The following is a 13586-nucleotide window of genomic DNA, read 5'->3' as shown; positions in this document are numbered from 1 at the left end:
GGCATATCCCTTCTATTTCAAAATGGAGAGAATTGTAGCTCTATGTAAAGAAAATCTTACCCACATAATAAGCAGTTTTTCCAGAGTTTATAATATTAGGAACTCTTTCATGAAATTATCTGGATAGAGTTGATAAATTATTTGTGGAATTTTTTTCAATATTGTACAAATATGCATTCAATTTTGTTTGCAGTTGATGATAAATGCCATAATCACAAGGTTATTGCATTTTTATTAGCTCTTAAATTGAGAACAAGAAAGTTTCTAACATAAAATATATAAAATACCCACGCCTACTTAACACTTGGTTTACATATCAGTTGGTAGATACAATAGAAACTTGTGTCCTGTGCGCCTTATTATGAGTCTGACGTTTTAAGTAGATTTAATGTAAATAAATGAAGATAATATCAGTGTAAGGCCAGCAGACTCTGTAATTCGATCAGAATGCATACTGGTTTAATGATCATTTCACACAGATGCAGAGTAATCAACTACAGAGATACACTCAATAGATTGGCGAAATGTGGCTATTTCTAAAATTACAGAATTTATTTGATGAAATGGAGTCTCTTCTGAGATTTTACTAGCATAAAGTGATATTCAGAAAGTTTTATGTCTAAATCATCACACCAATGATACGTAAACCAAATCAATTTTCAGAGGAAAAAGTTTTCAAAATCAATGATTATCAAGGGAGATTATAGAAGTTTAGATGAGTAGTAGCATTTTAATATTTTGTTTTATTGAGCAGCAAAAGACTTTCCAAATGCTAAAAATGTCCTTCTTTCTTTTTGGTTATCCTAGGAACACAGATGTACTTTTAATCTGATTAAAACAATAAAGCCATGGTGACATCATTTACTGAGTGTAAATGCTGTAAAGATGATGGCTCTATTTAAAAAATATGATTTACACTCAAGGATGCTAGATATGAAATTTTGAAGGTGGTGATAATTACATTTTTTCTTTGCGTACCAGATAATTCCATACTTACCTGAATCTCTGGGGGAAGCAATGGAAAGACAACCACTGGCAAGAAGCCAACATAAGCACTCCTAGAAACATTTCCAAGAACTGAATGACGAAATAGGTCCTCCTGTAAGATCCCATGGTGGTGACAGGCAATCAGAGGAACTTGTATAATGGTTGTGAATTTTCAGGAAGCTCACAGAAACAATTTCTGCTCTTTGAATTGTATCTAAGATTTTATTATGAAAAATGCTTCTGTAATTTCCTTGTTAGACCATAGAAAGTGGTTATTTATCATTTTTCTTTGAGTGGCAAATCTCATTTCAAGAAAAGGTAAATATTTGAAGTTAATAAAATGTACCATTTGTATAATTTGGGTTTCTAGAGAGAAAGACTATAAGATAAAGAGTATCTATTTTCTTCTGTTCTCTAAGGAAATGTTCTTTTAGAGTAAATTGAAATTTCTCTCTCTACTGAATCATGCTTTCAAAATTCATGCAGTCCGGCTTCTATCCAACTTCTTATAAAAGGCATTAGTGACCTCTTGTTCACAAATCCTCTTGACAGTAAAAACAGCTTTGTAAGTTTGGAGCTCTGACTATGCAAAGTGCATTAACATATTCTATAATCGTGAGTGATTTCCATTATTTCTTTAAATCTTTGATAGAATTCTCCACTAAAGCTGTATATATCTGAGGTTTTCTTTGTTGGAAGATTTTAAATTTCTCTATAATTTAATTTTTTGTCATAGGTCTATTTACATTTCCTGTTTATTCTTTAGTCAGTTTGGGTAATTTGTCTTTTCAGAAATATTTCCATTTAATCTAAGTTGTTTACTTTGCTGGTATCATAAAGTTGTTCATTGTAATTCGTTACAGTCCTTTCAATTTTTGTAACATCAGTAGTGGAGTCTCCTCTTTCAAGCCTAATTTCGTAGTTAGTGTCTTCTAACTCCTATTTTTTCTTAGTCAACCTAATTAAAAATTTCACAACTTTGTGGCTCTTTTCAAAAAATGAACATTTGGTTTCATTGATTTTCTCTATTGTTTTTCTGCTTTATATTTCCTTAATTCTTCTCTAATATATATTATCTTGTTTTCTGCTGGAGTTTCACATTAGTTTGCTTATTTTTTCTAGTTTCTTGAGGTGGAATCTTATGTTACACATTGAGATCTGTCCTTATTTATTTAGTTGAGGCATTTAAAGCTATAAATTTTCCTCTAAGCATAATTTATTTACATCCCGTAAATTTTGATATGTTGTGCTTATGTTTTCCATCATCTCAAGGTATTTTCTAATTTTATTTGTAATTTCTTCTTTGAACCATGGGTTGTTTAGAAAAGTGTTGTTTAATTTCCCAATATAGGTAGATCCTCAAATTTCTTCATGTTGTTTGTTTCTAATTTGATTCTTTTCTAGTTGAATAACATTTTGCATGATTTTAATCCTTTTAAATATATTGAGTCTGGGAGGAGGGAATATGGAGACGAGAGGGTGGAGAGAAAAGTAGGAGAAAACTAATGCAACAACCTTAGTGGGGTAATAGAAGGAGATATGTAAAATGTGGACTATCTATGGCAAGACAAACGTTTTTCTTACAAAGGATGTCCGCAATGCCAAAAAACAGGTTGAATTTAATGTTCTTCAGAACTGACTGATAGAGTTAAAATGCATTATTGTGTATGAATATGATATAAACATGATATTTTGACATTCAAATGCTATACTAAATGAGGATATAGAGTTTAACCCAACTGGAATGAATTTATCAACGTCAGGATGCAGTTTAATCTATGTAATTTGAGAATATTTTCACTTAATTATTGTAGGATAAAGATGTGACATCACTAATTAAAAAATGAGTAACAGTTTAATAATATTCCAAATAATATTAATTATCTGGAGTCATTATTCTTCTTAGGAAAGAATAACAGTTGATTCGCAAGTCTATATCCACTTTCCAATAGGATAGATTTGTTTTCGCTGTCTCTAATAAATCTAAAAGACACCATACCCTAAGAATCATAAATTCGATACTTAGAAAATAATTTCTTCTTCAACTAAAATGATTTAAATAGAATTACTACTTTAAAACAGTGAGAACAAAGTTATAACTTCTAGAGATAAATCCAGAGAGATTTTTATATGACCTTCCTTAAAATAAAATATTTACTAAGCTTATGATAGTATAATGATTTTTCTAATTTTGTAATCAATTTCATTAAAACTAAACCTTCCCTAACTTTAGAAGATTGGAGCTGCACAAACTGCATCTTTACCCAATCTAATCTTCCTCATGACCTCTTTTTCTTTCTGTAACTTATTGCTTTTATTTTGTCTCTTTTGAAGCTCATCCAGCCAACCGGGTACTGAGCATTTGTAATGAAATAGCAACACCAAGTTCAAGTTGGAGCAATAGAATCATTTGAAATTTATTTACAACTGCTCCACTGATATTCCTGGCACTATGAAACCTCCTCTGTAGGGGAGAAAATATTTCTATCTTCTGTGGCCTCTGTCAACAATGAGCCTAATTAATGCCAATTGTGAAAGCTTTCTTTTCCAGAGACACTCGCTTCCTTTGCTGCTAAAATATAGGCTACCTTGGTTATTGCGGTCTTTGTTTTCATTCAGTCAAGTCTAAAAGAGAAATATTTCATGTGTATAGAAATATTTCACCAGTCAACTTTGTGAGTGGAGTAGTAAGAGAGTCATATTGAATTAGATCAGTTGATAAACTATTTAGAATAAGATCAACATACTCTCTTTATAAAATAATAGTTATAAAATTTAAAAGAAATAGTTAGAAGTTATGTTAATGGATATTTGAGAAGCTTCCACTCTCCTTTCCAATCTGTGGAATTTTTTTCAAATATGTGAAGTTCCTAAGCAACCTGAGACTTATAGATCAATGTTGTTCTAACATGTGAGTGATCTCCTTAGCATATTTCCACCTGACTTCTCCAGTCTAGGAAACACAGACTCATACCCGGGTCAGATGGATGATTGGCGCTGACTGATAGCGGCCACCCTAAATGTTCCTGTGGAAAAGTGAGGTTATCGCTGCTCATGTTGACAAGAATCCCCGTGTATATTCATTAACATTTTATGGTTCTCTGATAGTTTTATTTGAAAAATTCTTACACTCATTTTGAAATAGTTTCTAGGTGTAAGGGAAATAATCGAATGCATACTCTTTGGAACATTGTCAATGCCTTTTGGAAAGTTTCAGCTATTTGTTAATATAAACATAATATAGAAGGGAAACCATCAATAAATTCTACTACCCCATGTTTTCTATTTGAGCAATGTGGCTGATGATCACTGCTCTACTCCACAGGAAATTGACTTACAAAGTGTTTTTTAAGTGCTTAAAGAGGGAAAGTACTGAATAATTACAAGTTTAATTAGTTAAAATATGTAAAGACAAATCTTTTGCATTCCAAAACTGTCAGCTCTCAACTAACTTAAATTTCTTGATTGGGCTTGGAAGGCAATTAGGTTGAACTATTCCTTACTAACTTAAATTTGCATGTTAAATTGCATTCTGATCTGTCTTAAGGAGCATTTGTGAGAGAAATGATACTTCCAGAAGGGATATATAAACTTTTGGATATGTTAATCTAAAAAATAAATATGATCATGGAACAGTAACTTCAGCTTTTAAATACTCTTTTCTGAGACAGCCAAAACCTTAAGTGGAAAAATATGTGCTGAAGTCTAAGACTCAGCAAGAAGGCCAGTACTTCCCTCTTTGGGGATAGCATTGCTCTCTTCTTTCAAATTCCCTTTAAAAATGTGAGTGTTCCTGTGATGTTGCAATAGCCAAAACTTAATAACAAGGAATCAAAATATTTAACATTCTTATGCTCAGCAACAATTTTGGTATGTAGTGCTGTACGAATTTAAAAATTAAGTTTGAAGTAGAATACTCAGCAATATGCCTGTAGGATATATATGTATATGTGTATATAGAATGTGATATGATATATATGCCTGTCATGTATACGTACACACACTCATGCATGCATGCATTCTTGTCATATGTAATTGATAGTTAAAAATCAAGTTAATAAATTGTTAAATAAATTTGTTTGAACCCCATTTCTTAGAAAAATCCCTCATAAAGATCTGAAGGACGAGGTTTAGATTTCAGTTTATCATACTCCTTTGAGTTCCATGTCAGATAATGGCAATGCATGCAGAGCTGACCCTCAGTCCTTGTCTGGCTCCCTTTCTTTTCCCATTTCAGACTTTCTTTATTTTTTTCCTGCATCTCTGAATTTCTACTTTGGAAATTTTCCTTCTGCTCATAAAGCATTCTTTAACGTTTCTTTTAATATAAGTATGTTAGTGATAGGCTATCTATATTTTGTCTCAAGTTATTTATTTCACATATATTTTGGAAGTTATCTTCACTGATAGATGATTATAAGGTAGCAGTTGTTTTCCGTTAGCACTCTGAAGATATGCCACTGTCTCCTGGTCTCCATCGTTTCTTTCGAGAAGTCATCTGAAATCTAATTGTTGTTTCTTTGAAGGTAAATTGTCTTCGTCAGGACTGGGGTATTGGAATGCTTTCAGGAATTTGATTATGTCTTTCACTGTCAGCAGTATCATGAGTACCTTATATTATGGTGAGGGCAGGTAAGGTAAATAACCATTTATCTTGTTTGAGGTTTTAGAGTTTCTTGAATCTGTGGCTTGATTTCTCATCATTTTTGAAAAAGAAATCCTATTCATTATCTTTTCAACTACAGCTTAGGCCTCGTTCTATTTCTTCTTCTCTTCAGAACTCCATTTAGACCTGAGTTAGACCTTTTCCTTTACCGCCTAAGTCTCATATATTTTCTTGTACATTTTCCAATCATTTTATGTTCTTTTTTCTAATTTTCGATAGTTTCTGACCTATCTTTCAGTTCACTGTCTCTCAATTCATCTCTCTCAAATGTGATGTTAAATACATACATTGATTTGTTAATTTAATATAGCATTTTTTCCTATGGTAGAAACTGTAAATTGTTGATTTTTTTAAAAAAATAGTTTATATTGTTCTACTTAAAGATCTCCTAATCTTTGAGAGTATTAAGCTTGGTTAAGTTATATGTCTACTTTCTCTTTGTTTTAACTAACATTTTTATATTCCCTCCTGTGCCTGATACTCTAATTGTGTGCTGTGCATTAAAGAGAAATAAAGGAAATAACTTGAGGATTGAACAAATTTTGCCTTTGTTCAGAAAGAAGTTTTCTATATTTATGTATCTACTTACTTTGTTTTTTGAAGTGTGCCAGGGAACCGGTAGCTTTGGTTATCTGAGTTCACTCTCACACAATTATAGGAAATGAGATGATTTGAATGTGCGTCCATTTAATGCCAAGAATAGATTAGATCTGATTTACTCTTATTCCTAAGAATATCCTTTTGGCGATCCCAAACAAAAACATAGGGTTTTTTACTAGGGATCACTCTCCTTGGCTGACACTGATCTAAACTTTAGTTCTTCTGACTCCATGAGGTTGTTCAAATCTCTGCACAGTTTCTCAGCCTCTGACTGAACGCTTCTGTAATAGACAGAAACACTTCTCTGTAGCACTGTCCAGGAGAAATTTCTGTCACAGTGGAAATGTTCTCTATCTGCACTTTACAACAGATTGGCCACTAACCTCATGTCATTTTTGAGCACTTGAAATGACATTAGTGCATCTAAGGAACTGTACTGTTGTTTTCATTTAACTGTCATTAATTAAAATTTAATCCCCAACATGAGGCTAGTGGCTACCTTATTGGACAGTGCAGTTTTAAGGGAAAAGTGTTCCAAAATGCCAGAGCTATAGTTCTGAGTTTTCTTCTTGGAAAGCTTGCCTTCATAAATTTTCACTGCCTTACTAGCTGCCTGTTCCCTTCAAATAGATTGAAGACTTTTGTCTGGATTATCTGTTTTTTTGTTTGTTTGTTTTAAGCAGGAGAATTGATACGTGTTACCTAGTATGACATTTCCAGGAGCAGAAGCTTACTTTATTTATTACCTTCATACATTTAACAAGAAAGTTAAACTTCAGCTTGGTTCTTAATTTTATACTATATCTTTTGATTTCCAGTTGTACGTTAAGGATTTTTTTTAATTTTATTTATTTTTTATTTTTCCTTTTTCTCCCCAAAGCCCCCCAGTACATAGTTGTGTATTTATTAGTTGTGGATCCCTTTAGTTATGGCATGTGGGATGCCGCCTCAGAGTGGCCTGCTGAGCCGTGCCATGTCTGCGCCCAGGATTCAAACCGGCAGAACCCTGGGCCACCAAAGCGGAGTGCATGAACTTAACCACTCCTCCACAGGGCCAGCCCCTATGTTAAGGAAGTTAATGTTATCCATCTTGCTCCTACCATTTTTCTTAACTCTTAGACATTCTAATGGCTGTTGACAATTCCATTATTTTTACAGTACAGATGTTTATAACTAAATTAGCATAGGGAAGAACAAGCTATGATTTTGAAGTTCTCTTTGTAAAATCTAAATATGTAGGTATTTGGTGCACATGGCAAATAACTCTGACTATAGGTATATACTTGGTCATGATGTTTTAAAAACTATTTTACATGATTTCTTTGAGAATTTATGCTAGAATATAATGCCTGGAAAAAAATACAAATTTAGGAATGTTTATGAGTCCATATCACTTGAATTGCTTGGGGAAAGTTGAATATACAAAATAAAGCACGCTTTTTGACAAATATAGGTTTTCCCAAACACTTATGGGAAAATTTTCTTATGGCATACTACTGGTCAAGAGATAAAGACAAGCCCTAAAAATTGCAGTTTATGGTTTTGGAAAGAGCCCATACTCCTTAATTTTACATCTCTTTTAGTTGTGCATAGCTCAGATATACTTATATCATTTTAGAGAATTCAATTAATGGAAATTATTTTGTTAATTTAAAATGAATCTTCTTCACATAATCCTGAAGAAGATACTCTCTGGACTTCAGTGTTCTTATCTGAAAAATAATAAGTTTGAATTCCTTGAATTTCTCAGCTCTAACACTAACTTGGATCTAAAATATATCCCTTTTACTGATCTTGTCCCATTCCCCCCAAATTCTTTCTATCTATCCAATTATCTACCCACACATATTACGTACACACAGCACAGGTATATATGTAGTGTATATATTTATGTATGTATAATTTTAGCTTAAATTATCTAAACTTCCACTTCAATGCAAACATTATAGACTAATTTTTATGATCTGAGTAGCAGTATAAAAGGAGATAGGGTTATTAATAAAACTTGTTTTGCTTAAACAAAATATACTAGGATTAGAAAATCTTACCACTGTTTGAACATCTTTATATGCTTTTCAATGTATTCTACACTAACCAAAAATATTAAAATATGTAATATCTCGTGAAATTTCACTACTTTGAGATAGACTGAACGCAAATAAAAGTAACAAGCAGCTAAAAGAAATTTTGAAAATCACCACCTTTCTTTTTCAATAATTTATTTCATTATAAAATCACTGGTATGCACAACAGATGCTTTTTGTTTCCTTTTCTTTTGTTAGTTGCTGCATAGTTTCTTTTAAATTGAAAGTTTAATTGTAATTAGACATTGAATACTGTTAAATAGGTTGAACTTCTTTGATACAAGTGAGTAATAAATCTAACTTTGAAGCTTCATTATTACTTTAGGCCAAAGAATAATTTTTCTCTTCTAACATGGAAATGATAAGCTTATATTATTGAAATTAGGTGTAACAATAGAAGTGTGCTAACCTCCCACCACATATAAGAAATCATTATTCAATGATAAAAAATGTAGAAAAAATGTAGTATGACTCATGTTTTTATGTTTACTTTTCTCAACGTCAGGAATAGCTTCTCTGGAAAACTCCTGAAAATTACTGACTCCTGTCTCCTCTTTCCAGCTGACAGGTTACAAGAAATTCATCGATCTTTACGTGATTGTGCTATTAGCTCCGATTCTTCTAGTGAATATACTCTACTTCATGCTTCTTACTGATACTACGCATAATGTATACATGAAAATATCTAAAACTCTAAGCATAGAGTAGATCCCAGGTCTATCTTGCACGGTGTGGCTTTGTTTCTCCATCCTAGCTAAGAGTCAAGAGGTCCCTCTGACGCTCTCTACCTCATTCCAAAGCGTCCTTTGGTCACCGTGACTCTCTCCTTGTCATTTGCTACTCTTCCTCTTTTTGATTGAATGAAGCAACATTGGGAGTTAGAGAGTCCGTAAACACATTAATTGCAACTTCTCTTTTCATTTTTGTATAAACTTGAAACTCTTTTACCTCTGTCTTTAGCTATATAAACCTGTTATTTGCACAAAAGCAAAGAAACCTGGCCTATTAATGTAAAGAAATGTATTTTCCAAGTCCCAGATCTTACAGCATTTATCTGAAATATTATTCTGAATCCCAATCTCTTCATCTGTCTAAGAGAGTAAAGAAAAATAAAATAAACAAAACTAACATTTATTCTGTTGTCATCATGATTAGGAATTGTGATTATTTCTTAGCACATTACCTATCAGTAATGTTACAATGATTCCACAATATAAATACCATTTATACCCATTTTAAAGATGAAAAAGTGATGGGAAGGAAAGAAAAGAAACAAGTGTGTGCTTTCTATTGCTTACTTCAGCATTTAATGTTGGGTCATGAATGAAATAGAATGATGAAGTCTCTTTCCTCTTTATAAACAGGACAATAGAGTTTTCTTTTGTTTGTGCTGTTTTCTGCCTTTGCTCCCCCAGGTCGATCCTGATGTTAGCATTTATAGTTTTCTTTTACTCTTTACCTCTTTCTTTGCTGAACACCCAAAATCCATGGTTAAAAATTTGGTGAATGTTCTGCTCACATAATTTGTGTTGAATCACTTGCCTATTTCTTCAAATAAAAAGGAAGAGTAAACTTTAGTTTACATTATTATTATGGAGTTGAAAACATTGACTCATATGTATATAACATGTTACTTATTCTGCAAAAACGAATACATATAATTCGATTTTTACTATCTATTACAAAGATTCTTTAAGAAATTCAGCATATAATTATGAATCCAGAAAAACATAGTTTTATATTGAGGAAAATAATCTTTATTTAAGTGTAGAACAAATTTGTTGATGTAAATACCTCTTTTCTTTTTCCAGATGAGAAACATTATTATACAAAGATCTTTTTATTACAAAACAATTCTGTAGTTTTAGTCTCAGAGCAAAACTTAGAAGATAGAGAAATCTTTCAAATCTACTTAAGAATGAATTATTTAGGCATTTTCAAGTCCCCAAGGAATAAAGGTACAGTAAATTAATTTTAGTTTATTCAAATGGAAAATACAGATCAATTCATTTTTTATTGCAAGCCAGGTAGGTATTTTAGAAATATAATACACAGATTATATCTTTTGGAAAAAAGTGCACAGACACACATATGCACACAGAGAAGGGCATGCATACACACGCATACATGCATCAACGCATATACACATTATATACGTACAGAAATATGCTTATATTGAGCAGCAATAGTGCAGTTGTTAAAACCATGTAAGTTGAAGCCAGGACTCCTGATACTAAATCCTGACTCTACTACTCACCTCCACATGTAAAATTGATCACAATAATTTTTACTTCCTAGGCCTTATGTAAATATTGCATGAGTTACTCCTAATACAACTTTTAGTACAATGGCTAGCAAATCAGTAAGTTCTAGCTAATTCTTAATGTGTTATTCAGTGTTAGCTAATAGATATATTTAGTTTTAAAAATCAAACCAATGATAGTTCCAAAAATATGTTTTTAAAAAATGAATTTTCACAGATAGGTAACCATTTTAAATAATTCTGACATACATCCTTTTAAATGTTCAGTAATTTTACCAAACCATATAAGTCTATAATTGAAATTAGTCCATATAATTTTTCTCTTAAGTGCTGCATATGTGATATACCATATTATGTTGTTTAGAAGATAAACATGACAAACATCAATTAAGACTCATGGATAATGCTAATGCAAGGGAAAATTTTTACATGATACTAAGGTGGATAAAGTAAATTTTGGTGTTTCTTCTCCCCCAGTACTGGCCTATAAGTGAGGGGAAAGAAGGCACTAAATAAGTATCATCTGTAGATCATAATGGTATATGGACATACGGTAAATGATATGGGCTTGAATACAGGTTGTAGAACAGAAAATGGAAAGAAGCAGAGAGAAGGTATATTTTGGAGAAGACATATTTTGAGCCAACAGAACCTGCTGAATTATTGAATATGAGATGTGAGAAAAAAATGGATGCCTAAATGAAGAATAATAGATTTTTGGCATAACTAAATGGTGGAATGTTGATATCATATAATGAGATAAGGAAGAAGAGGGGAATGAGAAATGCAAGGAAAATGAACAAATAAACTCCTCATAAATCCATCAAATGTTCTTGTAATCAATTGGAACAGGGAAAGAATTTTATGGCTTATTAAAAAAAAATCAGCAGAGTAATGAATCATAAAATATTATTTACATAGCAGGATAATACATGAATCATTCATAATATATGGGATGTGGCTGAAATTCTAAAACTGATGATACTCAATGCTAAGCACCTTCACTTTCTAATGACATTCTAGAAGAGTTGCTAAACACTCTGCTCGGAGCTTAGCAACAGATGAACACGGTAATCCCTTGGCTTACCTCTTCACTTCATCAGAATAAGCATTAGTTGCAGAAGAGAATTAACATATCCCATAAATTGTCAACTTACTGCAGTGACTTGTAGTGTTTCTTCTGCCCCAATACTAGCCTGCCAGTTAAGGGAAAGAAGGCACTAAGTAAATATCATCCGTAGCACATGATGATATGTGGACATATGGTAGATGAGAATTTCATTCTCCAGATGGCTGCTTAGTGAACTATACAATCACAAACATCAGCCCTGTTAGAGGAAAGCAGAGTGTAGTAGGAGAGATCTTCAGATGGTTTGGCATGTGTCACCTGCAATTTGAGGAATCCTAGTGAATGGTGTTGTCTTCTTGCCTGGGGAGAATTCTAATGGTTAAGGGATATGCATTGTAGTCCAAACAACAACAACTGAAAGAACAATATACAATCACTCAGTATGGACAAGAGAAAAAAACTCTAAAACATAAGGATAAGCAAGACTAGAAGTCAAAGAATGCAAATATGTAGTATAAAGTATAGCATGAAAATACTAACCAAAGCAAACAGTTGAAGTTCTATTAACATCACATGCAGTAAATGTTTAGGCAAGTAGAAATACAAAGAAATATTCCATAATTTAGAAACTTTAAATTCATCATTAATATATAGTGATTCTGAATTTAAAATTCTGATATAGTTAAAACTGCCTAGAGAGAGGTTATAGTTTTAAAATATGTGTTAGTAAATAAAATAGCTGAAAATCAATGAGCTAAACATCTATCTCAATAAATTATAAAAGACACGCAAAAAAAATTAAACTCAAAGACTACCACAAACAATAATTTATTTTATATATATACATTTGTTAAGAGAGTAGATCTATGTTGTATTCTAACCACAACAGAATAAAAATTTAAAAAAATTATAATTGAAAACCTGTCCTTAAAAATAAATCTCTAGGGGCTGGCCCAGTGGCGTGGTGGTTAAGTCCGTGCAGTCTGCTTTGGTGGCCTGGGGTTCACAGGTTCAGATCTTGAGCATGGACCTAGCACCGCTCATCGAGCCATGCTGTGGTGGTGTCCCACATAAAACAGAAGATAAGCACAGATGTTAGCTCAGCAATGATCTTCCTCACAAGAAATAGATAAATAAATCTTTAGTAAAATCATTCATTAGCATATCTACCAAAATGTATTTTTAAATGTAAATTTCACATAAATTCTCCCAAAGAATAGAAAATGAGGACACACTGAACAATTCATTTTCAAAGGCCATCATAATGTTGATACTATAACCTGATCAGAATGTTAAGAGAAAGGAAAAGTACAGGCTAATCTTACTTATAGAAATGTTAAAACACTAAAATAATTGCAATCCAAGTTTGCTACAGTTGCATTCATAATTTATTTAAAATGTCTATATACAGCATGACAAAATTGAGTTTATTCTGGGAATACAAGATTGATTTAATCTATAAAAAGAACAATATGACTTGCCACACTAACACAATAAAAAAGAAAGAAATCAACATCCTTAGTAGTAAAAAATCATTTGATGGAATTCAAAATCCATTAAGAAAATTTCCTAACCAGTTAAGGACAGAAGAGATTCATTATTAATGTGATACAGAATATCAAGAAAGCATCTCTACAGAATATCACCCCAAATGATGAAATGTTCAAATGATTCTCTTTGACATCAGGAAAAAGACAAAGACTACCTCATCACTTCTATTAACATTGTGCAAACACAATAAAGCAAGATGAAGAAATGGAAAATGTTAAGATTGTAAATGAAGCAAGAATAATGCCTGGTTACTGGATGAGTAGGAAATCCAAAAGTATCTATAGACATCTATCTAGAATTAATAACAATAACAATAATAATAATTATAATAATGAAGCGTTTCAGCAGTGTTGCTGCATTTGAGCT

The sequence above is a fragment of the Equus asinus genome, chromosome 1, assembly GCF_041296235.1.
Source record: "Equus asinus isolate D_3611 breed Donkey chromosome 1, EquAss-T2T_v2, whole genome shotgun sequence".
Taxonomy (NCBI): Eukaryota; Metazoa; Chordata; class Mammalia; order Perissodactyla; family Equidae; genus Equus; species Equus asinus.
Note: the sequence above shows the minus strand (reverse complement) of the source record.